The sequence below is a fragment of the Caretta caretta genome, chromosome 4 (genome assembly GCF_965140235.1).
Source record: "Caretta caretta isolate rCarCar2 chromosome 4, rCarCar1.hap1, whole genome shotgun sequence".
Classification (NCBI taxonomy): domain Eukaryota; kingdom Metazoa; phylum Chordata; order Testudines; family Cheloniidae; genus Caretta; species Caretta caretta.
The window spans coordinates 100,977,264-101,004,152 of record NC_134209.1 but is presented as its reverse complement, the minus strand read 5'-3'; the positions used below and the strand labels follow the sequence as shown (position 1 = coordinate 101,004,152).

General features: G+C 44.5%; 1 protein-coding gene across 6 annotated transcripts in view; it reads right to left on the bottom strand.

The window, feature by feature from the left end:
• Positions 1 to 26,889, bottom strand: part of LNX1 (ligand of numb-protein X 1) — a 374,186-nt gene that overhangs the window by 94,389 nt on the left and 252,908 nt on the right. For 4 of the 6 annotated variants that reach the window (XM_075127920.1, XM_075127919.1, XM_075127918.1 and 1 more), the window contains one exon: positions 11,890 to 12,015. The exons of the other annotated variants lie outside the window; for them this stretch is intronic. The gene's annotated coding sequence lies outside the window, so the exon portion shown is untranslated. The remainder of the gene's footprint in view (positions 1 to 11,889; positions 12,016 to 26,889) is intronic. 6 annotated transcript variants of the gene reach the window in all.

Genomic DNA, 26,889 nt, shown 5'->3' with positions numbered 1-26,889 from the left:
TCAAAATCTGGCCTTTAACAAGAGATTATATTATCACTTACTTTTTATTTCAGGTATGGAAAATATTTGTTTAAAAGGTTCCAGGAGAGGGAGGGATTAGTCTGTGATATTTACAATAGTTTGGATTTATAGTACTGTGTGGTCAACCTCAATAATTTACTTCATGTCTTCTTTACTGGCATGATGTTAAGCTAGTGTCACTGATTTTCTCTTTAAATATGTGTGAAAATTAACCAAAAAGTTTAAAAGAAAAATATTTTAAATTACTCTGAAACAATGACTCAAATATTGGGTGATTTTTTTCACTAATTGCAATGAATAAACAATACATGATTAAGAAGCACTGTATATATTGATGGCGGCTCACAACCATGCTAAAAGACAGCAGGCTTCGTTCTGATCTCATTTGTGAGATTATAATCAGGCCCAAGATTTCTTCCTCAAGGACTTTACAGATCTTCCATCACTGAAGATAATGAGGGTGCAATCCTGGCCCCACTGAAGTCAATAGGGAAACTCCTGTTGACTTCAATGGGGCTAGGATTTCCCCCCTGGGAATTTTGCCATTGTCTTCAACATGGGAGTAGGCCCGGGCCCCTAATGGCCTGATTATATAAACCTTATTGCCATAACTAGTTAACGGGACTAGTTGCATGAGAGAGTGTTTGCAGGACTAAGCTTGTAGAGGGCACATCTATTTTCCAGCTGGGAGAGAGCCATCTAGCCTAGGTAGACAGATTTGCGCTAGCAGAACTCGAGCTAGCATGCTAAACATAGCTGTGTAGATGTTGCAGCTCAGGCTCTGAAACCCACCTGATCCCCATTAGCTCTTTTGTCATTGATTGTCCTTTTGTATGTCTGTACAGCGCCTAGCACAACGGAGCCCCAACTTTGCTGAGATAAATAATAAATAACATAGAAAAATAATATGTAAATAAACAGGAACAACATATCAGACACACTGAGATGATACTCAGGGAAATGATATAAACAGCAGATGAAGATAGGACAGCATCATCCAGGAGATTAATGTTGGAAAGTTTTGCAGAAGAAGGATTTTTTTTTCTTATTTTGCTTTTAAAGTTTTATACAACTTCATACCACATTAATATTTAAAGTTGAAAGAGCCACGCTAACTGAGAATGGTTCTAAAATGCTGAATGAAAACATCAGCTTGCTGACTTTAGTCATTGCAGATAGTCTTAATACTGAGCTAGTTTTTTAGATTGCACTGAAATGGAAATTTCCTTTATTTTTTGTATTTTGTATGTTTGTTCTATTAAAAGAAGGAGAAAAGGGGGTAATAATTGCTAGTCCAGTTTGTAAATTCCATAATTCAGATTCAGTTGGTTTCATGACTCCTGAACCCAGCTGCCCTTGACTAAACAAGTATAACCAACACTAGGGGAATGTGGATCTTTGTCCCTACCTAGTGGCTGGTCCCCAGAAGAGGGTGCAAGTTTATTACAGCTGCCAGCTAATGCAGAGTTACTCATTTGGCTAAAATTGTAGTGACTCATGCATTTTGCACTGTAATTCCAGGGTTCAAACCTCACTGTCAGCCCAAAGAGGGTCAGTTAATAAAGTACACAGGAAAAATACCCCATAACTGTTTATTTTGTAACTTATGTATAAAAACACCACAACTAAGAATTTTACGCTTAGTGGACATCGGGTTGAATACCAGAATAACTGTCTGGCACTAGTTAAATTGATTCTAATATTGCTTTAATTAAGCAACATTTATTATTGCTATTACACAGTATTCTTGTCAGCAAGTTAAAGAAGTATGAGCTGGATGAATGCACTATAAGGTGGGTAGAAAGTTGGCTAGATTGTCGGGCTCAACGGGTAGTGATCAATGGCTCCAAGTTTAGTTGGCAGCTGGTGTCAAGTGGAGTGCCCCAGGGGTCGGTCCTGGGGCCGGTTTTGTTCAATATCTTCATAAATGATATGGAGGATGGTGTGGATTGCACTCTCAGCAAATCTGCGGATGATACTAAACTAGGAGGAGTGGTAGATACGCTGGAGGGCAGGGATAGGATACAGAGGGACCTAGACAAATTGGAGGATTGGGCCAAAAGAAATCTGATGAGGTTCAATAAGGATAAGTGCAGGGTCCTGCACTTAGGACGGAAGAACCCAATGCACCGCTACAGACTAGGGACCGAATGGCTAGGCAGCAGTTCTGCGGAAAAGGACCTAGGGGTGACAGTGGACGAGAAGCTGGATATGAGTCAGCAGTGTGCCCTTGTTGCCAAGAAGGCCAATGGCATTTTGGGATGTATAAGTAGGGGCACAGCGAGCAGATCGAGGGACGTGATCGTCCCCCTCTATTCGACATTGGTGAGGCCTCATCTGGAGTACTGTGTCCAGTTTTGGGCCCCACACTACAAGAAGGATGTGGATAAATTGGAGAGAGTCCAGCGAAGGGCAACAAAAATGATTAGGGGTCTGGAATACATGACTTATGTGGAGAGGCTGAGGGAACTGGGATTGTTTAGTCTGCAGAAGAGAAGAATGAGTGGGGATTTGATAGCTGCTTTCAACTACCTGAAAGGTGGTTCCAGAGAGGATGGTTCTAGACTATTCTCAGTGGTAGAAGAGGACAGGACAAGGAGTAATGGTCTCAAGTTGCAGTGGGGGAGGTTTAGGTTGGATATTAGGAAAAACTTTTTCACTAGGAGGGTGGTGAAACACTGGAATGCGTTACCTAGGGAGGTGGTAGAATCTTCTTCCTTAGAAGTTTTTAAGGTCAGGCTTGACAAAGCCCTGGCTGGGATGATTTAATTAGGGATTGGTCCTGCTTTGAGCAGGGGGTTGGACTAGATGACCTCCTGAGGTCCTTTCCAACCCTGATATTCTATGATTCTATGATTATGAAACTAAGCAGTTTCCTGTGAGTGGCCATCCTAATCCAGCATTTCACAGTAACATATCCAGTAATGTTCCTTTGCATTTAAACACCATCTATCATATTGACATACTTGGCATATTCAGTCACGCAACCTCAGTACCTCAGGTGTGGATGGAAGCAGCCAACTGGCATTTGGGATGCTGTACAACCATAGTAGAAAACCATCATACATTGACCCCTGCTCTTATAATACGCACCACACACTCTTTAATATCCACAAGGAGCAGAGGGGTGCTTTCATTTTTAAGGTCTTGATTGGAAAATTCACATAGTAAATTGCATAGAATTCAATTTATCCACCTACAGGCTGAGGGGCTGAGTCAACCCTCCCTAGATCTGACCCTTTGCTCTCAGGGCAACAAAATATTTAAACCCTGATGTTTAGACCAATAAAATATTCTCTCATTCAGCTCTTTAAAACACAATTCCTACTATGCATACTAGGGCTGGTCAGCAAAATTCCAACAAATTTTTGTCGTCAGTTTTTACCATTCATCAAAATCAAAACATTTAGTAGAGATTTTTCAATTTTGACAAAGTTCTGATGTGACCCTGGCAGGAATCCAATAAAACCCTGACTGCCGGGATCTATCAGAAACCTGCTTGGTTTTCTGGCAACTTGCCTGCTAGGCTCCTTGGCTGTCTGCCTGTTGGATTGCCTCTGAGTTAGGGATCCCAGGACTTCCAGGGTCCGTGGCTCAAGGGCAATCAACCAGGTAGACTGCTCTAGAGCCAGAGCGCCATTCCTTTTCTTGGAGAATTTTAAAATTTTGGTTTTTGTTTCACATCGGGAATCAAACATGAATATCAGTAAACATGGATCTCCAGAGTGCCCCTGGTGATTGAAGCCACTTTAGACTGAGCAAAAAAACCCTAATAGCACAGTACTGCAAGTTAATATCTGCAAGTTTTTAAGCTTTAGATCAAGCTATGAAACCTGACAAAATCCATACTGCGCCTGCAAGTAACTCAAATAGCACTGAACCAATTTCCTTGAAACATGGCTTATTTTGTGGATCTCATTGAAATGTACAAAATAAACAGAGTTGGATAAATTAGTTTGTTGAGTTTTGTACACAAAGTTTCTGATCAGAACATAAGGAAACATTCTCTTTCTCATGCGAGCACACACCCTTCTCAAAAAGCCTGAACTGATTTTATTGGCATTTTCACAAATACAAAATTAAAGCTCTGAGATCCTGGATGGAAAATTTCAGCCTCAAAATAAATTATTTAAGAATATTAGGAGCAACTGAACAAGATATGTGGGGTGAAGGAGGGGAAAAGGGGGGTACAGAACAAAGAGAAATACAATAAATAAAAGTTACAGTTCATCTTTTACTGTGCTGTTACTCACACTATGATGAATATAAATATAAATGGACTTACCTTGACAATATGTAGTACTTCTGATGAGATTTAGTTTTGTTACTTGTACAGTTCAAATGGTCAATAATGTGAAAATATTCCACCGCTGGTATAAGAAATAATTCGAAGTTCCTATTTCTTATACAGTTCAATCAAATCAATGTTTGACAGACAGTTCCATGAGTAAACCACAAGCTAATATTACAAGTATGAGGACGAGTTGTGGCAAAATCAACAGACAGAGGCTAACTGCTTCACAAATGCATGTTCTTTCTATACAGAGGAAGTCCATCATATGGTTCAAGCCAGATCATGTGAACAATCATGATTAGCTCCTGAACTGCTTCCTAAACATGTGCTCCACCTAATTGCATAATAAATGCCATCAACATTCATGCACTAAATTGCACTGTATAATGGTATTAATAATTATGTAATATAAATTGTGTTACTCTGTAGTTTGGTTGATAGCCCTAAGATACTTTTACCAAACAGGTAACCTCTTTAGTAACATGACCATATTTAAAGCCGTCTGATCAAATGATGATTTTCTTTACTTGGCAGAATTGCTGGTTTGACAGTATCACTTGATGCCGTTACCCAGCTCCCACTGATTTAGACTCATGGTTACTTTGGCGTGATAGAATACAGATGGCTACATACCCCCTGCATACACTGTGTGGTAACAAGAACCCATCCTGTATTTTAGCAGCTATAGAATAGCTTGGAACAAACTGCATTTGTTTTATACCTCTGGATTTCTCACGTGCACTCAACTCAATAATCTAATTCCACTGGGAGTGCTTTATTCCAGCATTTTTATACCCAGGACATCAACTCTAAAAGGAAATTTTATTTCCTTCCCATCCCCCCACCCCGCCATCCATAGCAGCCTGAAACTGGTAAATGCCCATATTTCCCAGTGAGTTACCCATCAGGGCAGAACGTTTTCCCCAGCCACTACCCTGGTTTCCAACTGACCAGGGATCAGGAAGGAAATCTGCCTGTCTCTATATTCCAAAGTCCTGTTCCCTGTCCTTCTTTAAAGAAACATTCTGGCCCTTGCCTGCACACTGGGGAGCAGATCCTCAAGCTACTCCTCAACTCTTTTCATCTAGCTTGCAAAGAGAAGCTCTACTGTTCTCCCTAGCTCTGTTGTCCCAAATAGGGAAATGGGCCATAGGTGCTGACTCCTTGGGTGCTCCAGAACTGGAGCACCCACAGAAAAAAATTAGCGGGTGCTTAGCACTCTCACTGGCAGCCAGCTCCTCCCTCCCCTCCAGCACTTCCCATCCGCCGGTGGCCCCACCGATCAACTGCTCCCCCTCCTTTAGCGCCTCCTGGCTGCCATGATGCAGGAGGTGCTGGGAGGGAGGGGAAGGAGCGGGGATGGGGCACGCTTGGGGGAGGGGGCGGAAAGAGGTGGGGAAGAGGTGAGGGCTTGGGGAAAAGGGTGGAGTGGGGGTCAGGCTGGGGGCGGAGCAGGGGTTGAGCACTCTCCAGCAAAGGAAAAAGTTGGTGCCTATGAAATGGGCCCACAGGAAACTCCCAGGCTGCCTTCAGTGGCTAAATAGGGGGGAAAGTAAGAGCCTGGGTTGGGGAGTGAAGTGAAAAAGGCAGCTGGCCAGGCAGCTAGGAGAGGAGAGGAAAAGTTTAGCTAGAATGGTGTTGGAAGGAGTTACCAGCAGGTTCTAAACCCCATTTTGATTTATAAAACTTTCTGCTTGTTCTAACTATTTTTGCATCCCATGGCCTTCACTGCAGAGGATGTGAGGGAGATTCCCACACCTGAGCCATTCTTTTTAGGTGACAAATCTGAGGAACTGTCTGAGATTGAGGTGTCATTAGAGGAGGTTTTGGAACAAATTGATAAATTTAACAGTAATAAGTAACCAGGACCAGATGGTATTCACTCAAGAGCTCCGAAGGAACGCAGAAATGAAACTGCAGAACTCCTAACTGCGGTATGTAACCTATCGCTTAAATCAGCCTCTGTAACAGATGACTGGAGGATAGCTAATGTAATGATGATTTTTTAAAAAGGGTAGATAGACAATTACAGGCCAGTGAGCCTAACTTCAGTACCAGGCAAACTGATTTAAACAATAGCAAAGAAAAGAATTATCAGACACACATATGAACACAATATATTGGGGAAGATGCTTTTGTAAAGGGAAATCATGCCTTACCAAACTATAGGAATTCTTTGAGGGGGTCAACAAACATGGACAAGGATGGTCCAGGGGATGTAATGTACTTGGACTTTCAGAAAGCCTTTGATCAGGATAGTATTCTGTTCCCAATTCAAATACAGGGATTGGCTCTCCTGCATACTGCAGTTAGCTGCTTAACACCAGAAGGGGTTAGTATTGAATAAGGAGAGAATGATTTTACTCATGCAACTCAACTCAAGGTAAAGACAAGTTTTCAGAGGTTAGGGTGAGGGCTGATTGGTTGAATTCATTAGCAGGCAGCTGGTTTTATAGGTGATTGTTTCTGCTTGATAGCATTCCTGAAAGGAAATAATTTATGGAGAGGTGAAGCTAAAAAAAATTGCCTTTAGGTACATCTAACATAAAGGTAGTTATTGTTAGTGATGGGCAAACTTATTTAGATATGGTACGAACACTAGTCAGCTTTCATCCATTCTTTAAACCTCAACTGAAATTTGCGAGATTCTGAAATGTTTGGGTAGAAGTTCTGCACTTCTTATTTCCAGCTGGAGGAAATCAAAACTTCCCGAGAGATGACCCCATGTCCCAGGCTCCGGAGAGAGATCAGGGATGTCTGGTCATTCCCCCAATCCTATCCATCTTCCTTCCCCTCAAGACAGGCTCCCCCCTCTCCCAACAGGTCCAAGTGCTCAGACACCACAGTGAGGAGTGCAGTAAACATGTCTAGATAGAGTTCTCCTCTCTACATGAACCATTTCCTGTGAGTGTGGCAGAGAAAGGCCAGGAGGTTTTCTGCTTAAACCTCTTGTTACTTCAAGGAGGAACTGACCTGTCTATTTCCCAACCCCACACCTGGATTTTCAGAGAAGAGATGGATGGCTCACTTCCCACCAGCAAATAATCCCCAAGGAGGAACTGTACAGAAGCAACAGCCTGTCCTCAACTCTGCTTTAATGCAATGAGACTCAGGAACATTCCCCTGAGTACTGATGTGGCTGCTGCTCCTGGCAGTCCATTAGCACTCTGGGACAGATACCCCCAGGAGCACTGGGTCAAATCCTAAATTATTCAGGATGAAGGATGGGGTGAAACAGGAGGGTGAAGTAGGCCAGTGGGCAGCCCCTGAATATGCTGGGGGATCAGGCCCTCCAAACAAACAAAAAAAAAAGACAGTACAAGGGTGGGAGTAGGATTTCGGATAGTTTGTGGAGCCGTGGCTTAAAAAGTTTGAATGAGCATCTGAACCTTTGGATATTTTTCTAAAAACTGAACCTTACTGCTAGGCTGAATGTTAATTACTATGTCAAAAGTAAGATGTCATTTAAAATAAGGGAATAAATGGTGAGACAAAAGTGTGGCCAAATGGCTCAAAGAACATGGTCTGAGTTCTAATACTGCCTCTAATCCCTACAGGGCCTTGGACACACAACCCACCCTTTCTTGTTCAGTTTATCTCATCTGTAAAACACAGTAATACTGTACGTTGCCTTATTTGCCTGTAAGAGCACTAAGCATCATAGTGGAAGTAGAAGCAATTGCTATGGTTAAGTTTTGCCTAAGTGTTTCCATTCTAAACCCCTATATTCAGCAGGCTACTGACTAAAGGCTCTGTCCTGAAAATACTTATGCACATAAACTTTGCTCAGGGACAGATTCTGCCACATTTACTCATGTTGAGGAACACTTTATTCTGTGAATAGTGCCACTGAGTCAGATACTACTCACTGGACTTGATTCACCACTGCTTTACACCTGTTTCATGCAAGTGTAACTCCATTAAATCACCCTTTAAAGTACAGTATGAATTAACATACATGCTTTGTTAGTCCACTATTAATGCATTCGGATCATTCTTCTCAAAATGAAGAGGCTTACTAGAGTTCTGTTTTGTCAGCCAGGACATGCTGGTAACTTATGGCTAAAGAAGATCGTGAATACTGTGGTCGAATTAATGTCTTCTTCTGAGAACTGGTTTTGTGGGTGTGGAGACCAATTTGGTGCAACTTAATCTGGTGGGAGAAGACCAATTAGTGTGAATTCATAACTCTAAGGACACATGCCACAAGATCAGGTGAAAGTGGCTGCATGGATCAAAGTTTTTTATTTGGATTTTTTATATTTATTTTTCCTCCTATGAAGCTTAGCCATTTGCAGTAACCTCAGACCCATCCTGCCAATAAGGCCTCTCAGAGTCTATATCTTGATATCCTCCTAAGTAGCTGTAGTGCAATTAGATGACCTCATTGCAATGGAACTACAAGAAACAGGGATGTGGTACAAATTTCGTAGCATTAAATTCTATTTGCAAAATACTGCTGTAGTCCTGAAGCTGTGTAGTGCATTTTTGGTGTTATGAATGTCTGCACTCAAAAATCAGCCTTAAAGAAACTCCAAAGAAAAAGCAACAATTACCTCTATTTTATAATAGTATTATTTAAATAGTACTTGTAGGCTTTGATGTTCATGTCACTGAGGCAAATGGGTTAGGGAAGGGATGAGATCCCAATTTTCACTGCGTTTTGGGCCAAACCATTCCCTGCCAGAGACAAATCTGTAGGAGGCAGCCATAGGTATCGGAAAGCTGCAGTGGGTTCGTTTCATGAAGTTTCCTGCCAAGCAGCATCCAGTGTGTATTCAGACATACGGGTTTAGGCGATGCAGAGTCTGGTTCAGACAAACCCGGGCACAACCATTTGTTGTTGGCAGTATTCTCCTGGCAAGTTGCAGTCTTGCATCAGGTTGAGAACAGGACACCGGCAATGGTGAGGTCATGTCCAACATGAAAAAGAAGGTATGCTTTTACAGAAGGGCTATAGAGCCAAGGTCGAAGGAAGTAGAGCATAAGGTCAATCACAAACAAGGTTGGAAGACGCAATTTTGAAGGATTTAAGAAACCTAAGTCCTCCCATAGTGATTCTTGCTGAAGGAAGCGTGCAGGATGAAAGTCCATTCTATGTGCCACCATGGCTACATCATAGCCATGTAAGTGCAGTTGCTGCTCTGAGATTTATTTAACGTGAAAGTTTTCATTTGCACATTCAATAGCCTCAAGTCACATATTTTATTCTGATTTCAGGTGATTTTTTTAAGCCAAACTCAAGTGAAAAAAATCAAAATGCATGTCTTCGGAAGTTTAATAGAAAAAGATGTACAGCTGCACATGCCCTGATTTCTTTGGGTGAAATTTCAGTGAAGCAATTATTTCTGCATTTCAATCATGGGAAAATATTGAATTTCTGCATGTCTTAGTGTATAGCCATTTTCACTATAAAAAACGGACTTATTTACACGACAAAAAAGTCTGTTCTACTGACGTCAATGAGCCTGTGCATGGGCACAGGTGTCTGCCCAGGCAGATCAGTCTACAGGACTGGGGCCATATTAAAACAGGTCACATTTTGGAGCTGTCAGTATCCCTTTAACAGACTATTTGGATAGCTCTCTCACTTTGAGACTCCCCTGATTGTTTGCTTTCCTGCTTGAAAAAGCGTTGCTTGATTTATTGGATATTTTTACATGCAACACAGTAACTGAATGTTCTACAATGAAATGAAGCTTATCTATCATCTCATCCTGTGTGCATACTTTACTGGCATTTTGCACAAAAATGTTATCCTGAGGAAGATACTGGACACTCTTCAGAATTCTCAGATAGGATATTTTAATTTTCTCCTCTGATAAACAAGCATGATACTGAGTCAGGGGCCTTCCTTTTTCCAACTCACTGCTTCAATAAAGCACTGCAGCAGTTAATGCCCAAACACACAAGCAAAGAACAATCCTCTAAATAGCACTAATGTTAGTGGAACTGTGAACAAGATGGGTCCCAAGCGAGTAAAAGGAATTGACAGCAGCGGCAGAAATATTTTCAGGTGGCAAGAGAAGGCTAACAGACAGCTTGTTTCAATTTATATTTTTGGAAAATATATGCTCAGTTTTTGGGTGGAAGAGTATAGAATAGTAAATTGCTAACAGATTACTTCCTTAAGAAGAATTTTCTAATTTCATTTCAGGAAAGAAGTGGATTAGAGTATTTAGTGTAGAACTCCTCAAAGAAAGCATCTTTTCAAATGCCTTATATAACCCAATGGTGAATCCTAGCATTCCATTTATAGATTAGTGCTTTTGTTGTTCTAACAATAGCAGATAAGATAAAGTGCTGTTTTTATTTCATTGGAACAACTGCCTTGCTATTGGTATTATGTTGCAGGAATCTGTCTGTGTAAATACAAATACATCCCAGGGAAAAACCAGGCCCTCAATTTTTACATAGGACTTCACAGCACAGTTCTGTGTAAACAAACAAATAAATAAATAAATAAAAATCAAGTGCCTGATGCAGCTCCCCAGTGGGAACTTTTAAGGCCAGTCTTGCTCTTTTTATTGCTGGCTGAACAATTTGTTACCAATTTGTTTGCCAATAAAAGGAAAGCATGAATTACCGCAGCTGTGTTCTGTATAGTCTATTTATGATATTTCTGAGCTATCTATGTATACAAGACCTCAATTCAGCAGTCCATCCTCCCAGCCCAGCAAAACACTTAAGTACCTGCTTAACTTCAGGCACCTGATAAAGTCCCTTTGACTACATGTGCGTAAGTGCTTTGCAGGGATGGGATGGACTTAAGTACTTTGCTTAAACACTTTGCTGAAATTGGGGCTTTGGCATATATGTGCCAACACAGGTCCAGTCCTGTGAACTTTTGCACAAGCTTAATTTTACATAGGTCAGACAACCCACAGAAGTTAACAGGACTATTAACATATGCATAAATTATTCATAAGTGTAACTGTCTAAAGGATCAAGGTCATAGTCTGCAATATAATATGAAAAACTTTAGTTGCTTTAAATTAAAATTTGACTGCAAGATTAAGCTAGTGAAAGACAATATGTGCCAAAAGCAAATTAACACAAATTGAATTAAATAGTTTCTCTTTTCAAATGTAGTTCAACATTCTGATCTGAAGGGGTATCATTTTGATTTTAATATACTTTACCACAGATGAAAGTTTACTTAGAAAAATACAAATATAAAATAAAACAAAACTAGCAGACAGAGATTTAGTGGATGAAAGTTGCCATTATCCTTAACATCTAAACTAGTATTTTAAAAGCAGTTAGGAAGAAATACTGTTACACTGCAATAAAGTTACAAGCCTTCTCTTCTAGAGTATGAAAATGATCAGCATATTAGGTTATGGAGAGACTGAACCTACATGTATGAAGTAGTAAAAATTCACTGCTGTGGCCATGTTAGAGCGTCACTTCATAATTATAAAAGCTGAGATACTGATCAACTCTTAAATGGTCTTTTCCTCTAAAAAAGTACAGTGTTTTGTTCACATGATCAGTTCCTTTCACATTTGTTTTTTAGACAAATGTGTGGCCAACTGAAGAATAAAAGTCAGAACAAAATGGTTTAAACTCACCTTTCTGTCTTACTTTGTCTTTGATTCATATACAGGGTTGTATGCAGCTGCTAGATTCCTGCAGGTGTAAATTAATGAACTTTGGCAGATGTCTGCCGAACAGTGTTTGACATTCCAGTCTGATCTCTGTAGGAAGAAAACTCTTATTGGTTGTACCACACAAGGAAATGCATGACATCACACAAGGTAGAAAAGACAAGCTTCACTGCATACGCCTAAATGATTTAAGCTTCAACAAACCACACCCTACTGGTTACTTACCACAGAGGAAGGTAGGCTGCAACACACCTGCGTGTTCAAACTTCTCAAGTAACAAAAATCATTTGTAGTTTTTAGTTTTCTTTTTAATATACACATAAATTCCATTTGCTTTTATGCTTTTCCGTAGTATGTCTTTTCTCTTGCACCTTATCAACATTTAGTACAGGTTTAAAGAGCTGAATGAAAACCTTAAGGACTGATTCAAGACAAAGATTTGTGTTTGTTTTCCCCTGAATAGGAAGAGGCAGTCAGAAAAGACTGAGTAACCCTAATCTGCTTTAGAACTTTTGAAATTTAAGCTTCATTTGTTTCTTAAGATGGACTTTGAACACAGACCTAGGTCTCTAATCACAGACTCTGGCTTTAAGGATCCTAGGTTCTATTCCTGGTTCTGCCATTGTCTCACTGGGACCACAGGCAAATCACTTATCCCTTTTTTTGCTTCTTTATGGTGCATAAATGAGGCCTGCGCAATTTTTTTGATTGACTTTATTTTTAGCAGTCAAAATATCAGGTTTGATTTTCCTTGCTTTTGCTAAAGGACCTCTGGGAGGAATTAGAGAATGTTTATTGTAAGATCTAACAGCTTCATTGAAAAGACAAAGGTGCTGAATTTAAACAAAATATTCCTTTATCCATAATGTTATTGGAATTATATAGATGTTAGCAAAAACAACTAAAACCAGACTTATAAAAACAGTTTAACTAGAAATCACTTTCCCCCTCAGTTGTTCAACTTTCACTTTCTTGGCTCTTGAGAAGTTACCATTTCACTAATTTTCCAATCATCACAGAGTTTCAGGCCTAGAATATTTTTAATATGAAAAAGAAGCAGGGAAAAAGAAGTCTTTTTAAAAAAAGAGAGACCTTTCAAGCCTTTTTTATATAACATACAGCAGCAAAAAAGACCATAACTTATTCCACTCCCTCCTCTGCCCCCTCCCTCCGTCTTGCAGGTGTCCTTTATTCTAACTGTCTCCATTTATCTATCTACAAAATGGGTATATTTACCTGTTTCACTGTTCTTTAATCCTTCTAGTATTTTTTCAGTAGCTACACATGGAAAGTACTGTGGAAGTGCTAAATATTATTTAGAACACTGTTTTTGTAAAGCAAAAACACAACTAAAATTTATATATTCCTTTCTGTAAGTCCATCACAGCACCTTCCCTAAAATATGATAGTTGTAAGTTATTTTTGTATATTAAAGTTAAAAAAAAAACGTTCTCTTTACTTTTAAATTCATTCTTCAAACTAAAAAAAAAATGTGTCTACTCAGAACATAGCATATTCGGTCAGATGCTACCGACCAATTATAGGCTGCAAGGAGAGTGGTTTAAATAGCTCAGTTTAGAACCATGTAAAAAGAAAAAAATCCAAAACCCACATTTATTTAAAAAAAAAAAAAGTCAGTTTCTTAGGAGACAGCTGCTGAAGAATCAGTATTAGAATAACTAGTCTTTTAAAAATTAAGGGCATACTCCGTAATCTTGATTTCAAGTTTGACTGTTTTAGAACAAGCAAGCTAAACATTACAAAAATCTTACCTTTTATAGATAAGAATAAAAAAAGAAAGTACCAGGCCATAAACATCTAAGCCATAAAAAGCTACACAGGTATACAGTATTGCAATAAAGTGACTGAGCATCTCTTTTTTGTCTGAAAGAATATTTTCACTGGAGGAAAACTAGTCTAGTGATTACATGAATCACTAAAAATACAGTGCCTTCAATTACCATAATGATAATTTTTCCACTAAGAAAGGAAGCGTTATTCAGTTCAAACATTGTTTTCAAAGGGAAGAAGGCCAGTTCTACAGACGTACTCATTAGAAAACACTGATCGTGCAGCAATCCTATTTCATGTTAAAAACAAAAGAAAAAATTGAGCAGTCACTAATGCAGATGTATGTGGCTAATGGATCTTTGCTTTTATCCTTCGATTCATCCTATAAGTTGTTTTGTTTATTCTTCAAAATATACTAAAAACTGAATTGCAGTGAATCAATATAAAACCTAAGCTAAATATTTACTAATGAAATGTCATCATTATATACAATGAAGTTTTAAAATAGTATTTAAGCTACACATGCTTAACTGTGAGCAAGTGCTTAAGCCCATCCCTATTCTGCAATGGGACGTAAACACATGCTTTGATTTCCATGAGGATTAAGCATATGCTTGAGTGCTTTGTAGAATCAGGGCTATAGGGCTGGTGAAGTGTCTTTTTATGTGAGGTCCTATGTTAAATCTGCCTCTTATCTACCCAGGTTGAGTAGACTAGACGCTTCTCTGAACTAATGCCTGGTGCTGCACAATTAACAGACCCATTCAACTGGTTCTTTTAAATGGTTCAAGGCGGTTTTAGATTTTCTTCAGCAAAACCATAAAATAAAAAGGGGGAATATTTTCCATTTGGGATTCATTCTACCCCACTGGAATGAGAACAAAGACTGGAAGGTCTAAAGCTGGAGATGTACCAGTTAATGAAATTGCACCTCATGATTTAGAAGTTTGCTTGTGGTATGCAAAACCAAAAAAATGGTTCATTACAGTTTTGCTGTCTTTAAGTTTAACACGTTGTACAGTTTGCCTCAATTGACTGACCACAACAAATGCTGGTATATCCCATCTGATTTTAATGAGAGGCCTTTCTAATTGAAGGCATTTTATCCTTCCAAACTGCTGAAAATATTTACATCAGGACGGCATAGTGTACATTTTGTCATACTGGGCTTATTCAGTTATTCATTTTCTTCAGTTAAGTTACTTCAGCTTCTAGTGTATTCGCTGGCACATGGTGTGGGCTCAGTATAATACAAATGAGTAGATTAGAAGAGTCAAATTACTGAAAATTGTAATAATCAAAATGTTAGATAATATTATTATAGGTGTCATCTGTGTGGAGCTCTGATAAGAGCATTAGTCCTTTTTTATAAATATACTGTCCATGCAGCCTTAACTGAAGTTTCTCCCAAAGGGTAAAGTTGCCCTTCCTCACACATACCAGAACTTTCTGCAGGGAACTCTATGGTGGCTATGGTCAGAAGTGAGACTAGTCTGTGGTCATCTGTGCAGCTTGCTGATGGTCACTATTACAGCCTGATTCAGTCCTTCCAAAGGAGGATTTGTGGCCAGTAGATATCTGTAACTTTGGAGCCAGCAGCTACACCAATCCCAATAATACCCTGCATGCTGGGCTACATGGAGATGGCATGGAACCAAGCTGTGCAATATGCAGAAGATGCAGAGTCCCTTGAATAATCACTGCTGCAGTCCCCATCTCTGCTCTTCTGCAATGTTGGATGCCATCTGCAAGTCCAACCCTCAGGATGAATTTTCCTGAGTGCCAAGAATTGCCTTCATTTACACTCCCAAGGCTGCATCAAGGCAGGGATACTAAAGGCCTGCAGTTAGGGCCCCAGTTCCTGGAGTCATGTGATTACATCGGAATCTAAACGTTCATTAAAAACAAAAAAGCATTGAAAATGTGACCTAAGTGTAACCCAGGCAGAGACATCTGTCTGGGTCTGAAGACAGGCTGGAACAATAACTCAGAGGGGGTGAACCTCCCCATTCCTCTCAATAGGTTAACACACTGCTGAGAGAGGAGCCTGGCTCTGGTTACCCATATACAGCCCTAAGAAAACCAGTGGGCCAAATTCAGATCTGGGCATAAGTGAGTAAAAATCCCTTGATTTCAATGGAGTTGCTTCCACTCATGCCAGGTCTGAATTTGGCCCATTGAGTTCGGAAGGGCGGAGTCAGGGGAAATGGCCCCTAACCATCCAATTTAGTAAACATTGTCTTTGTTTCTGTTCTCCTTTTGGGGAATGAACATTTTAAATCAGATTACAAAACCAGGAAATATAGTCTTCTGGTTGATTGTACCACACTGGAAAGGGAGTTTATTATGGACTTTCTCATAACCACTGAGCACTGAGTACCAGTCTGCTAGGAGACAGGCCTATGGACTCTCTTTTAACCACTAGTCAAGTGATGCCAGACTGAAAACACCTTCTACTGTGAAGTTCTATGAAGGGCCCTCACAATTGGCACTATACGGTATGTCTACACAGCAATTGAACACCCAGAGCTGGCCGGGGACAGCTGACTCAGACTCATGGGGCTGTGGCTGTAAAATAGATGTGTAGACGTCAGGGTGTCCAGGTGTCTAATTTTTGACCAGAACACCTAGTGGAAAAGGGCCCCTGCTGGCTCCGGTCAGCACCACTGACTGGACCGTTAAAAAGTCTGGTCAGTGGTGCTGCAGCGCTAGGGCAGGCTAGTCCCTACCTGTACTGGCTGACACCCCGCTGCTCCCCTGAAGCGTCCAGCGCGTCCAGCTCCTAGGTGCGGGGGCCACGAGGCTCTGTGGGCCGCCCCCGCACCAAACACTGGCTCCACACTCCCATGGGCCGGTTCCTGGCCCATGGGAGCTGGCGGCGGTGCCTTTGGGCGAGAGCGGAGCATGGCGCCTCCTGGCCCCCCCGCCTAGGAGCCAGACCTGCTGGTTGTTCACTACTTCCAGGGCATGTGCAGCGTGATGCTAGCATAGGTACAGGAAGTAGGGGTGCGGGGGGTGCTTCCTGCACCTATGCCCTGCTCCCAGCCCTCCACCCCCCCAACACCTCACCTCACCCGAGCCAGGCTCGGGTCCTGGCTGCTGGCTCTGGGGCCCCATGCCAGCTCCACCCCTGCTCCCAGGCCTCTGCTCCTGGGGCCTCCTGGCCCCACATGTGGGGCTCTGCTCCTGGGGCCCTAGCTGCTGGCCCCATGCCAGCCCCATGTCTGGGGCTCTTCTCTTGGCCCCGCACGTGGACTCCTGGTTGCTGGCCCCTGCCCAGGGCTCCGCTGCTGGCCCCATGCCCTCCCCCAGCTGTGGCCTCGGCCCCCTTACCCTGTCCATGTCCCCCACTCCCAGAGACACAGCTGGCTTTCAGAACCCCCCACTACTAAAAATGTTCCAGTACCACTGGGTGCCAGGACAGGCAGGCAGCCTGCCTTAGCTCCCCTGCTGCACTGCGCTGACTGGGAGCTGCCCATGAGGTAAGCCCATGCCCCAACCCTGAGCCCCAACCCCCTGCCCCAGCCCTGAGCACCCTCAAATCCCTCATCCCTGGCCCCACCCCAGAGCCAGCACCTGCAGCCCAGACACCTTACCCTCTTCCCTGCCTCAATCTGCATCCCACTCCCACATTCCGAATCCCTCGGCCCCACCCCCCAGCCTGGAGCCCCCTCATGCACCCCAAACCCTTCATTCCCCAGCTCTACTCCAGAGTCCTCACCCCCTCTTGTACCCCAACTCCCTGCCCCAGCCTGACCCCCCTTCTGTACCCTGAACATCTCATTTCTGGGCCCACCCCAAAGCCCGCACCCCCAGCAAGAACCCTCACTCTCTCCCGCACCCCATTTCCTGCCCAACCCAGTAAAAAAATGTCTTTTAATTTGTCTTACTTTCTAAATTACCATTTGAAATCTAATCAAGTGAGAAATAGAGGTTGGCCATAATAAAAAAGAGAAATTAAAAGACACCAAACTAAAAATCACCACTTGTTATGAATTAACCAAATAAGCATCAGGGTGAGAGCTACACTTTTCACGGGTTGACCAAGCACAGCATTAAACATGTTTCTGTCAGACAAATTAATAGCACATGTTGTGCTAAAAACGAAAATAATTATAGGAGCAAACTTACTTTTAAGTTTAGGAAGAGCTTAGATGCCGAAAGCCTGTAAATCTAACTGGAGATGGATTGAAATTCACACCAATACACTCTACAGTGAATAAAGTGGGTCTTCCATCTTCTGAAATGTCTATGGTAATCAGGGCCAGATTAACCTCTTGTGGGCCGGGCTCCAGTGGCGAGCTGGAGCCGGTTTGCTGGAACCGGCTGTTAAATTTAGAAGCCCTTTTAGAACCGGTTGTCTCATAGGGACAACTGGTTCTAAAAGGGCTTCTAAATTTAACAACTGGCCAAAAGTGGCACCTTAGGCGCTGACTCCATGGGTGCTCTGAGGCTGGAGCACCCACAGAGAAAATTTGGTGGGTGCAGAGCACCCACTGGCAGCTCCACGCCACGCCACGCACCTGGCCACAGCTCACCTCCGCTCCGCCTCCTCCCCTGAACACACCGCCCCACTCTGCTTCTCCGCCCCCCTGGCTTCCCACGAATCAGCTGTTTGTGCGGGAAGTCTGGGAGGGCTGAGAAGCAAATGGCGGCTTCGCACTCAGGCCCAGGGAGGGGGAGGCAGAGCGGAGGTGAGCTGGGGCCGGGGGGGCCACGAGGAGGGCCGCCTGCACCGCAGCAGGTTACCGGGGGGGGGGGGGGGGACGGTGCATGGGAATCCCTCCCCACCCCAGCTCACCTCTGCCTCCCTGGGCCTGAGCGCGAAGCCGCCGCCTGATTTGCGGGAAGCCGGGGGGTGGGGTGGGGGGCGGAGGAGCAGAGCGGGGCAGCGCGTTCAGGGGCGGAGGCGGAGCGGAGGTGAGCTGGGGCCGGGCGCGGAGCTGCCGGTGGAGGCTCTGCACCCACCAAATTTTCCCCGTGGGTGCTCCAGCCCCGGAACACCCACGGAGTTGGTGCCTAAGGTGCCACTTTTGATGTGATCAGTGGGGGCAGCAACCGCTCCCCCTGCTCCCCCCCAGCTACGCTCCCCTGCACCTAGGAGCCAGGGGGACCTGCCGGATGCTTCCTGGGAGCTGCCCCAGGTAAGCACTGCCGGACCTCCCCAGCTCGTCCCCCGGCAGGTCCCTCTGGCTCTTAGGGGCGGGGTGGGCACCCACTACGGTGGCCCATGAGATCCTCCTGCCTGGTTCTGGGGGAAGTCAGAGGACAGGGGTAGATGGGACAGGGGTCCTGGGGGGAGCGTCAAGGAATGTGGGGGGTTGGATGGGGCAGGAGTTCCGGGGGGCAGGGGTGGGCCACGACCCCCTCGTGGGGTGAGGAGGGAACCAGTTGTTAAGATTTTGGCAGCTTATCACTGCCCGGCTCCAAACATATTTGTGGGCCCCCATGGAGGCAATGGAGCATGGCATGGGGAGGTCAGTCCCCAGAGCAAGGGGCCAGCCAGAATCAATGGGGCATGGCATGGCAGGGGCGGCCCTGCTCCGCCCAGCCCGGTGCAAGGGCACTATTTACAAACTGGCAGTTGCCAGATGCAAACTGGCCCGCCCAGCCCTGTGCTGCCAGCATACCCCTTCCCCTTGGGGGCAGGCCCATGCTGTGCCACACATCCCCCCTGCCCAACACGAACACCCTCCCCCCAACTCCCTATGGCAAGAGCTTCGGTGAACCCGCTATGCCCAGTGCCCCCCAGGCCTCCTTCACAAATGCACAGCATCCTGTACAACACCAGCCCTGCCCAGTGCCTCCCTTACCCACAGCCCCACCACAAGTGCCCAGCACCCCCCACAGAACCCCCACTCCCTAGTGTCCCAACACACACGTTCCCCACCCCCTCACAGCCCAGCACACCACCCCAGACACCTCCCCACCCAAGAGACCCACTCCTTCACGCCCTGCCTCTCGGCCGCACTCACCAGCTCTGCTTGGAGGCGAGTGTGTCTGCTGGGTGGAGCTGGCAGTGCAGCCAGGGCTGGTCCCGGGGCAGGGAATTGCTCCGGACTGGCAATCAGCCAGGCCAGGCTCCCTCAAGACCCACTTGCCTGGAGGGGCCCAGCACAGCCCCCACCCACTGTGCCTCCTCCCCACAAACTGACCAAGACTGGCCTGGCTTCTGCACCAGTCCCAGGCGGCTCAGCTCCAGGGGGACAGGCGGGGCCCCATAGGTGGTGGGAATCAGAGACTGCCTGGAGCGGGAGGTGCACTGGGGTCTGGCCAGGGGGCAGAGAGGAGCTGACAGGTGAGGCCAGGGGGTGGAGAAGAGCCCTTGGCCAGCTAGTGGGCAGGCCAAGAGGAGCAAGTGATGGGTGAAGGGGAGCCAGCAGGCTGGCGGGGTCTCAGGACACAGTGCAACTGGAACAGGCTGGGGCCCCTTCTGAGCATGGGCCTGGCTCCATGGCCCCACTGACGCCATTGTAAACCTGGGACTGTTGGTAATGCAGGTTATCCAGATGTACAGTTAATGGGACAATGTGTGGGGCTGGCCTGAGCCGCCTGGTGTCACCACTAGCCTGAGCCCCGCACCACCGGGGCTAACAGCTCGAGCCCCACCACCCAGTGCCTCATGTTGCCAGGCCCCCCGCCAACGTTCCTCTGCACCCCACTAAGGGGGTGCACTCCACTTTTTTGGCAAAAACTGTGCATTTGTTCTGTTTGCTTTTGCCAACTGACAAGGCTGTCCCTAGGGGGGGTGCAGGGCCCGGGACAACCTCCCCTCTGCTCCCACACCATCCCTTCCCCCGAGCCCCAGCCTCCACCTCGCCTCTTCCCACCCTGCCCCACTCCACCCCTTCCCATCCCTGATCCGCCCCCTCCCCACCCCCATTCCACCTCTTCCCCCAAGCCACAGCCCCAATTCTTTCCAACTTCTGCCCCCTCCCCCAAGCAACACAGGGAGCTGGGGGGGGAGGGGGGGCCAGAGCGGCCTGGGGCCGGATCGCTCGCTGCTGCTGGCACCAGGCTCCCTGCTAACTCCCCCAGGCCGCCCTGGACCCTGTGTCCCAAAGTGTGGACACCCCAAAGCACAGGGCCCAGGGCAGTTGCTCCGGTCCATCTATGGATGGGATGGCTCTGCCAACTGATGATCAGTTAGCAGGAACAAACAGGACAAATGTCCAGTTTTGCCAAAAAAGTTGAGATGTCTGGGGCAGGGCTTAAAAAGGGGACTGTCGTAGCCAAAACAGGACATATGGTCACCCTATGTTTAGTGGGCACCTAATAAAACTACAAATTCTCTTTGTCTCCTATCAGATGATAATACTACAAATAACATGTTCTATATATTCTCTCTCAGGAGAAAAGTTAAATTAAAGGATTAATCTTGGCTTTCAGTACATTCATTAGTTAAATTGAAAAACAAGCTTGTTACATAACCAATCCTATGACAATTATATCTATCTCCTCAAAGTTCAGAGTGGATTTCTCACCAAAATGAAGGGAATCCATCCATGGAGATGAAAGTGCTTTGATGCGCTAGAAATCTCCCATGCACTGCAGCAATTTTCAAATTAACTATTTTCCCCCACAATAATACTTTGCACTTAGATAACACCTTCAAAGATCTCAAAGCACTTCAATGTTCATAAATTTTGCTTTACCGTCTCCCAGCGAGGTAAGGAAACAAATACTGTTCACAGATGGGGAAATTGAGGCACAGAGGTCAAATGACTTGCTCACAATTATATAGGTAGTCTGTGGCAGAAGTAAGATCTAGACAGAGCTCGTGACAGTCACTCTTAAGCTTTAACCAAGAAGCCATCTTCTTCCTATTGATTATATGTAAAAAGGCAGAATTATTTAACCTGGGTAAAGATCCCATAGTTTAGCCGATGCCACAGTAGCTCAGTTGGGAGAGCGTTTGACTGAAAATCTAAAGGGTCCCAGGCACTGGCAGGCCTCTTTGCTTCATTTACAGGTCGGACTGGATGATCGCAATGGTCCCTTCTGTCTTAATAATTTATAAATAACACTTGTCTACTATAAAAGTGAGACAATTTGGGGGTCTTGTCTGTATCACCTCTGAATTGTAGATGATTTTATGAATTGTATCATGAAGTTAGTGTGTCATGGAAAAGCCTACATGTATGTGGATCCAGTCTGAGTTAGCAGGCTGTGTCGTATTTTTGCCAGGCCAGAGAATGGTGAGTCATCAGCACTCAAGGTCTGATCATATTCAAAGTAAATAGCTTGGGACAATGGGTTTGCTGTAGCTGGGAGAAATCACTCCCTCCTCTTGTCTGAAGGGGGGTGGGCTGGAAGTAATGGAAAATTACCAGGAGGAGAAGAAAAGGAGGTGATCCCCATTTTGCACCAGATTAAGATGAGGGAGGCTGTTGCAGGGACAGAGAAGAAAGGAGGTAGAGGACTCCGCCAGTCTGCCTGCCTGCCTGATGGCACACAGATGATCCCCCAAGGACGCCCAATGGAAGGGTGAGCTATTGAGGGACACTGCATTTATGCTGTTGTATTGTTCTGTATGATCTATTACTCTCCTGTGCTTTACAGGATTAAGGATAAAAGAGCATAAAGATGTTAGACTGGGCAAAGTGTGAGTGTGCTGACTGCTTCACAACGAAGAGTTAGGGCCAGTCTACATTTTAAATGCGGCAGCTGCGCCGCTGTAGTGCTTCACAGAAGTTGCTACCTCTACTGACGGGAGGAGTTCTTCCATTGGCATAGGTACTCCACCTCCCCGAGAGGGGGTAGCTCCGTCAACATAGTGCTGACTATACGAAGGGTTACGCTGGTTTAACTGCATCGCTTAGGGGTGGAAATCTGGAGGAGCGGTGTGTTTGAATATTGGGGAGTCTGAAGGATCAGCATTGTGCCCAGAGGGGCTAGGACAGCAGGTCCCACCATCTGAGGGTGAGGGAGTGTGCCAGACAGAAAATCCGCACCATGACAACATGCCTAGAAACCCTGAGACTGGGGCAATGGCTGGACTTGGTTCAGGCTCCAGGGGCTTGAAACACCCTGGGAATCTAGAGCACAGGGGCTTGGATTTCTCTCCCAGCTGTCCTAGTGGGAGGCCAGTAAAGGATGCTAGCTAGGATCTGTCAAAACCATTTGTTCAAATTAGTACATACAGACATGCACCAGACACAAAAGCTATCCTCAGATTAACTTTTACATTCAGTTTTATTTTTAAAACCAATTTCATAGATTCATAGTTTAAGGCCAGAAAGAAACATCCAATCATCTAGTCTGACCTATGTATCACAGGCCATTAAATTTTACTCGGTTATGCCTCTACTGAGCCCAATAACTGGTGTTTGACTAAAACATATCTTCCAAAAATGCACCCAAAGGCAGAGAATTCACCACTTCTCTTGGTAGTTTGTTCCAACGGTTAATCACCCTGACGGTTAAAAAATGGTGCCTCATTTGAATTTGTCAGGTTTCTGCTTCTAACCCTTGGTTCTTGTCATGCCTTATTGTGCTAGACGAAAGAGGCCCATAGTACCCGGTATTTTCTCCACGTAAAGGTACTTACACACCGTAATAGAATCACCTCTCAATCTTCTTTTAAACTAAATGGACTGAACTAAGTCTCTCACTGTAAAGCATTTTCTCCACTCTCAAATCATTTGTGTGGCTCTTTTCTGCACCTTCTCCAATTTTTCAACACCCTTTTTAAAGCGTGGACACCAGAATGAGATGCAGTATTTCTTGCACTGGGCTCACCAATTCCATATACAGTGGTAAACTCACTTCCCTACTCCTGCTTGCTATTCCCTGTTTATACAGTCACAGAATGAGTTAGCCCTTTTTGCCACTGATATTCAGTTGCTTGATCATTAAGACCCCTAAATCCCTTTCAGCATCATTGCTTTCCAGGATACAGTCCCCCATTCTATGAGTGTGGCCTGCATTCCTTGGCCTAGGTATTTACAAGGGGGACTTTGGCACCAAACTGCCACTTTAGGTACCTAAATCCAACATTTAGATGCCACTGGCATTCAAAAAACCACCCCTCAGAAGTTCCCTAAATTTCCTAGGCACCTACTGGTTAACTCCCCTAGGTGTCTAAATTTGGCCAGGCAGGCATGTGCAAAGCCATCTAAGTCCTGACAGCACTGAGCAGCTCAGCACCTAACTCATGGGTAAACCCTGGTAGGATTCACAAACTAGGCGTTCCTCTACCTTTCTTGTCTGTGGTGCCCAATCTGATAGGCGTTCTCAGAGATCACTTAAGTGCACACCTACCGGATTGGGTCTCACACAAAACAGTGCTGCTGTCACCATATAGCCCAGTGGTCAGAGAACTCACCCAGGATGTGAAATACCCAGGTTCAAATCCCTCCCCCGCCCCCGCTCTGAATTAGGAGGGACCTGAACTTGAGTCTCCCACCTCCCAGGTGAGTGCCCTGAGCTATGGGGCATTCTAGGGGTGGATGAGTCTCTCTTGTCGAAGCTGTTGAACTTCGTATGAAATACTGAAATATTCATTGGATCAAGGGCAGGAACCCCGGTCTCCCAGGTGAGTGCTCTTACTGCAGGGCGATAGAGTCACTCGCACTCTCTCTTTGGCCCAATGAAAATCAATTATTTTAACATTCCAATCATGGGAAGGGTCACACCAGGTTTCCATAATGCCAATTATATCCAGTTTCTTCTCAGAAATAAGAATTTCCAATTCCTCTTCCTTCTTACCCTGGCTCCTAGCAGTGGTATTTAAGCAATTGAAAAAATCCTTCTCCTCACATTCTTTGCCATGTCTATTCAATTTGTTTCTGCCCTGGTGCACTTGAGTTTGTATCACATATGCCTCCTTAGCAAAGCCGCCTGCGTTGTAAGTTTAATGCTCTTCCAGAGGCTCAAGCTGTTCTCCAACCTCGCAGTCATGCAAAACGAAGATTTCTGCCCTCTGCCACACCCATACAATCAGTAGTAACATCAGTAGTATTGCATGTATTGTAAGTCCACAGAGAATTTAGCCCTATATTGTTTTTGGCACAAACACCACACACTGAGGATATTTTTGTTGACGTGGGATGCTGACACAAACTGGATGGAATATTTTATTTGCACTACAGCTTAAATAATGGCATTTAGCGTTCTTCTTTACACAGGAACATTCTGTTTTTGCAGGTGGCTTTGTACATTAATTCAACAAGTAAAACTGTAAATGTCACTGTAACAATTCTATTTACGTCATGCTGTCAGGCTTAATGACACAGCTTCAAAGAACCACTGTCTACAGACTTCTAATATAAAGCCACAGTATTCAGCTCCACACCTAGCCAAAAAATATTGTTGAAATGTCTCTAAAAAGACAATTACATTTCACACCACAAGAAGAAATGGATTGCTATTATGTGAGACAACAACATCTTGTACTCATCTGTGACAGTATCTGTTACCTAGAGGTAATTTAGCCCTTCTGTACATACCACATATAATACCAGCAAGTCTTCTGAAGGCCCTCCCTGGAGCAGAGATGGCAGCCATCTCAGTGTGCATGACTATTATACAGGTATCATTGACACCACTGTGCTACCCACCTCTCTGTAAGACGACTAGGCAGTTTTCTCTAGGAATTGTCTATATGGAGAATTAGTGCGTAGCAACCTGGGGTGTAAACCTACAGCGCACTGGCCTGCCGCTTACTCCCTGGCCGTGTGGACTGCTGGTGCACGTTAAAAGTTCCATAGTAGAGGCATAGTAGTGGAGACAGAGACCGAAAGAGCAAAATCCAACAAGGTTTCTTATTAAGACAACAATCTTGTAGCTCCAGAAGCACTTGCAGCAGCAGCAGCCCCTGACCCAACTGTGACACACACCCACTTACATTTTCTGCTTCCTGTTGGTTTTTCGTAAATCAAACACTACTACTCCCAGTACACAATACTGGATACAGCAACACTATTGTAGTGTGCTTTGATCGACTCCCATTTCAAACATAAAAGCATTCGGCAGCATTTACCCCAGCTGAGGTCTGTAGTGTGTGAAGCCCACATACACAAACTAGGAGTTTTCAAAGGTGCAAATTCAAGTTAGGATTTTGTGGTCCAGAACAGGCAAATTAATCCTCAATACTTCAAAGAGATGCATCAGTGCAGAATGTTACACCCTAACGGCATCCCAATTAAGCCAATGGGGCTTCATGCAAGTGCAAGGGTCTGCACTGATGCATCTGTTTGCAGGACCAAGGCTGTGGACAGGTGTGAGGATCAAGCAGAGAGTGTGGGTAGGAAAGTTATTAGCAGCAGGCTAGGAATGTTGTACAAAGTCAGCTTGCAGAAACGCAAAGGAAAAGTGCCCACTCGGTGCCTTATTCTACAGTTTTCACTGAGGCAACATTTCCACCAATTTCAATTGAGATTGTCAGCTCTTTGGGAGACTGTCTTTGCTATGAGTTCTGTACAGCACCTAGCTGACTTGAGGCTCTAAGCAAAGATATAAATAATAATGGGAACTTGGCTTGAGTAAGTAGTAAGGCAGGGAGGGGGAGTGCACTGAAAGATTCTGCAACCTAAGCTCATTTACAGCATGTCACTTATTTCAAACCGTGCTTGAAAGCAGTGTGCCGTGCAACAGCTGAACTGGTCTCTTTCTGACCACACTCACTGTAGTGTCCGTTTCCTGGGAAGAAGTGTCTTCCCCTTTCTCCACTTCAGTCGTAGTTTAAACATGGAAAAAACCCAAACATACTTATCTATAAGATGGGTAGGGGGAGGAAGGAGGAACAATAACCCGAGATACCTATTGACTCTTCATTAAACACCATCCTCTTAAAAGCATCATTTCCTTCTAAACAGATAGAATTTTTCCAATACACACAGATTTTGTTCAGTTGTCAAGTCCATTTCAAGTAGGATGCTTGGCCACTGAAGCAGTCAATGTTGCTAGCCTAGCTATCTCAGAAAACCTAGGGGGGTACATATCTTTCAATTAATTTTTGTTTTGCTAAGTGAGTTCAAGTAACACATAGGCAGAGCACCACTTCTATGAAAATTAAAAGTTTGCTCTGGCTATTTATTTATGCATGAGGAGTGCAGTGCATAAAGGGGGTAGGGGGAGAAAGGGGCCTGAAGATATATATACACACAAAAAAGGCTCTTATTTTAACAACATCCATTGCAAGTTAGAAAACAGTATTAGGTGAACGTATAA